This window comes from Periophthalmus magnuspinnatus, chromosome 15, assembly GCF_009829125.3.
Source record: "Periophthalmus magnuspinnatus isolate fPerMag1 chromosome 15, fPerMag1.2.pri, whole genome shotgun sequence".
Classification (NCBI taxonomy): Eukaryota; Metazoa; Chordata; class Actinopteri; order Gobiiformes; family Gobiidae; genus Periophthalmus; species Periophthalmus magnuspinnatus.
Genome location: NC_047140.1, coordinates 10,188,778 through 10,193,939, shown reverse-complemented (window position 1 = coordinate 10,193,939; position 5,162 = coordinate 10,188,778).

The window sequence follows — 5,162 nt, the reverse complement described above, 5'->3', positions numbered from 1 at the left end:
CCTGCTGCTGTTGTGGACTATAGACTTTCGGTTCCTCCTTTTCTTCTTTCTCTCTCTCTCTCTCTCTCTATCTCTCGCCCTCCCTCCACCACAAATGCACACACATAAGTGTAGTCCTCCCCCAGCGCCAGTGATAATGCTGTTCCTCCTATATGCACGCACTAATGCAGCTGCTGACTTGCATTAACAGGCTTTTGACTGTGAATATTAATAAACAAGAGACTAGTGATGGGACGTTCGGCTCTTTGATGGGAGCTGAATCTTTTGGATCCGTTCATTTCAAAGAGCCACTCAAAAGCTCACTCTTTTTATATATATATTGATATAACAGAAGCCAATGTGAGTACTCATTTTAACAACAACAAACTAATTACAGTGAGAATTTACCAAGGCTCAGATTTGAGCTGTAGAAGGATGAATTATTAACTAAAATTACAATAACAATCACAAACAAACTACTTAAGTGTTGCATTCTGCAGTTCATTTAACATATTGTACATTTATAATACTTTTTTGGGAATAATTCTGCTTTATTATCTGGTTTCAATATTATCATTTATTGTCTGACTTCAGCAATATATCGCACTTTAAAATTTGTTATTGTGATAGGCCCAGTTGGTTCAACATTAATCAGTATAAAAATGCATAAAAATTAGAAAAAAAGATTAAGTTCTTTTTAAAAATGAGATCCGGTTCCAGCTGTTCACAATAAGGAACGTTCAAAAGAGCCGACTCGTTCATGGGCGTCACATCACTAATCAAATGGTCAGGTTCAACATTTGTAAATTTACCTTTTAGATATATATTTTGAAAGAACAATGTAAGGCTGTGTTTTGGTAATGTGTGCATCTTATTCCATGACCACTGAACATCCCACCAGAGTTACATGTAGAACACCCCCAGCATGATGTCAGTATAGTGTAAAATATCTTTTTTCTACATACACTCCTACTACCACCTTGATGAGTTTATAAGCACTTTTCACAACTCTCTAACAATGACAACTAGCATGCTAGCAGCACAATTTTTGATTTTCAAACAAACAAAAAAATTATTATAATTAGATACAGACAGTACACAGTGGACATATTTTGACCTCAAGCACTCAACTGAGGACAGATCTGATCTCTGTTCTAATGTTGTTTCCTCATCACAAACAGACCTGGAGTTGTGTTTTGTTTCATTCAAACATGTTTAACACACAAACTCTGCTCTACGTGTCATAACTCAATTCAGCTTATAGAGGAAAACAGGTTTGTGAGGAATACTAGACACTGCCAATTTTGAGATCACTTCTGAGTGACTGAACCTTTGGTCTCATGGACTGAATCAAAAAAAGTCCCACTGACTCATGGAGTACCAGTAACAGTAGTGCTGTAACGTACCGCCATGCCTCAGCCTCACCTTTAGACCTTTAGATGGTGCAATACGTGTGTGTGCATGTGACTGTGAGTGTGTATGTGTGTGTTCATGTGAGTGTGAGCGTGTATGTGTGTGCACTTGTGTGTATGTGTGTGTGAGTATGAAAAAGTCAAACTACAGACCTAAGCAGATATGTTTAGATCTTTGTTCGTGACTGACCATGTACAAAGTCAATACTTCCATGGGTATTAAAGATGGAGTATGTTATTTCTATGGGCTATTAAAGAGGGGGGGTATTTTACTTGTATGGGGTATTAAAGAGGAAGTATTTTACTCCTATAGGGCATTGAAGAGGGGTATTTTACTGCTATGGGATATTGAAGAAGGTATTTTACTTCTATGAGGTATTAAAGAGGAAGCATTCTACTTCCATGGGATATTAAAGAGGGGGTATTTTACTTCTCTGGGGTATTAACTGTAACCCACCCACTGTAATCACCGTGTTAACTTTTGTTTTGAATATGCTATATTTGCCCAAAACGTGTATTAACATGTTTTATGAGTTTCACTTCCTCTTTTAATGCTCTGAGTCTCCCCTCCCTTTGCTCTTTTGTTTCATTCACACATATTTAATGCACAAGCCCTGCGTATTTAGGCTGACTTCTTCTCTCAAATAGAAAACAAGTTGTGACGTCATCAAGTGGCAAAACAGGAAGTGCTCCACTCTGTTACAAAACTCCATACAACTTCTCTAGAATCATTTGGATAGTTTCAGCCTTGGAATTGCCAAACTTTGAAGTTACAGCTACTGTTTTATCCTAATTTAAACTGCTTCACTTCTCGGTGCATCAGCAGATATTACAGACTTTCTATTGACAATTTCAACTGAGCCAGCCACAATTTAACGTTTAGAACAATGGAGATAATTACAAGGTCGATACTTTAGTCCTGGGTTAGTCCTGGTTTAGTTCTGCTTTAGTCTCGCTTTAGCCCTGCTTTAGTTCTGGATACTTCTCCAGATCTGAGTCTAGTCCTGGTCTGGAGCTGGACCCTCTGGCTGATTTGAAGCCTGTGTGAGGAGCAGCCACCCACTTTGGGGCAGATCCAGAACAATTGAGGTAATTATAGGGTTAAATGAGCCAACAGAAAACAGCTCTCAGTGTGAACATCAATCAGGCCAAACAATGAGCCAAAGAGATGGAAAATAAATATTTGCATTGCTGAAAGAGTGAATACTGTTTTATGAGTGTCAATGTCTATAATCTTTGACACCACAACAGAAGACTAAAGTAATAGTATTATTTTAAAGAGGGGGTGTTATTCAAAATCCACTATTTGGAGCTTCAGAACAGATTTTAGATGTCATCCATGCATGTCTGAATAATCTAGCAATCTCTCGGGCCCTATTCAAACCCTCCTTACAGTATGCAGTAAGATTCTGTACAAGGCTCCGCCCACAAGCCTCCGTCACCCATGCTCCCACACGACAATTCTCCATAAGTATACAAAATCATGATATAAAACTGCACAACAACAGCTGATTGTGTTGTGATAGTGCTCTGAAGGGGGAGTGACTTAGCATGGAGAACAAAGGGAGGGGAGACTCAGACCGTTTTTAACATCCAAAACCTCAAGCATGTTTTTGATGAGGGAACAACATTATAACATGATAGTGAGCTCCAAAAAGTTGATTTTGCATAAACATGTACAAAGTGCCATGGCGATGTCTTGTTGACCTTCAGAGCTCTTCTTTGTGTTGATAGCTGTGCTGTAGATATGGTTGTCCAGACGTCCAGGAGGAAGCGCTCTGCTTGTTCACATTAAATATTTAGTAAACCTCTGAGGACGACCATTACACAGTGGCTTATGGCTCCACTGATCACGTCCAGCCTCTTGCACTTTGACCAGTGACCAAGGCATCTGGGTCAGTCTCTTTGACTCAGGGTGCAGTCACACAATCACCACATCAAAACTGGGACTAAACCTGGAACTAAACCAGGACTGGACTAGGACTAAACCAGGACTAAAACTGGACCAAACCAAATCTAGAGCACTATGTAACATTTTTGGTTGGGGTTTTACCACCTGCTTGTATCCATGGAGATGTTATTACTTTGTCTTGAATGTTCCACAGTTTGGCATTTTTCGTTGAAATACATGGAATACATTAGTCCTGGTCTAGTCCTGGTTTAGTCCTGGTTCAGTCCCACTCTAGTTCTTTAGTTCTGGTTTGATTCTGCTTTAATCCCAGTTTAGACCTGGTTTAGTCCTGCTTTATTTCTGCCTTAGTCTCAGTTTGGTCCTGGTTTAGTCTTGCTGTAGTCCTGGTTTAGACCTGGTTTAGTTCTGCTTTAGCCCCAGTATGGCAGTAAAGGTTTATTTTAATTCAATAAACATTGTGAGAGAACAGCTGTTTAAAATGTGAAGAGGAAGTGTTAAATATAAATGAACAGGTCACACCATAGACTGTATATATAAATGGATATAGTTAACCTGCTAGCTGCCGCGTTCCAAATAAGAAGTGAGCATGGACACACTTCCGGCTCCATTGACTAACTTCACTTTACACTGAAAAACTGTTCCCTCTCTCTGTCACTGCTGCAGTCAGATTAATCATTTTGATTTTAAAATGTTCGTATTAACCCACCCTACATGATCTTGGGGGGTTTATCTGCTCTTTTGTCCCTATATACAGTCTATTGTTACAGGCTACTACTATTTGTACTACTGCTAATACTATTATAACTACTTTGTACTACCTACCACTTCTTCCTAATCTTAAGGTGTTGACGAACGTCTGACCACACAGTGTGAGGGCGGGGGCTCTGTATTATGGGTAAACACAGTAATGGTATTTGGACTAAAAAAGATTTAAACCTGAGCCTGAAACATTAGCCCAGTGTTAGCTTATTCTGTTACCACAACGTTAACCCAAAGTTAGCTCAGCACTGAGAGATGTGTCTGTGCAAATACTGAGGCTGTAAAGGATGGGAAGGCATCTGACGCATGGAGACATAAAAGGACGGGAGGGCATCTGACACACAGAGATAAAGCAGGAGGATGGGAGGGCATCTGACACACAGGGATATAGTAGAATGAGAGAGCATCTGACACAGACGGATGTAAGAGGGTGGGAGGGCATCTGACACATTTATGGTTAGTTCTGATATAATTAAACTACTGTAAATATTGAGAAACAAATCCTGTGACTTTTTTGTTTAAAAGCTAGACGACTAAAACAAGAAGTTTGAAAATAAGGAAACAAAAGTGTGATTGGAATATATTTAAGGGCAACTTTGAAATGTTGCAGCATTTCAGTTCCTAGTTTAGACAAAGAATTTCCCTAAATAATGCAATGTGTTACTTCATTCGGTGAGGAGGTTGTGGGTTCGACTCCTGATCTCTCTTATTTTGACAAACAGTACATGTTAAAGGACAGCATGCCTCCCTTTGACCCTGTTCATTTTTCTGTCACCATTTTGGACTTTCCCGGATGCTCGTCTATCTCCTCCATCTTAATGGTCTCCTCAGATTCCTACAGACTCAGGCTTTGTCTCAGACCAGTTTGAGCTGTGCGGGTGGAGAAGGTGGAAGATGGTGGAAGAGTTTCTCAGTTTCCACAATTTAACTCTATATTCAAATCCAAGAACCCCGTTCAAAATCATTAACGATTATTTTAAATTGTGTTCTTGTGTCCCATATTACACAAAATTGACTCTTGTGCACTTTAAGTCATGTTAATGCTGTCACTACCACAAAAACACTTCTAGAGTTGTGTTTTGTTTCATTCACATGTTTGA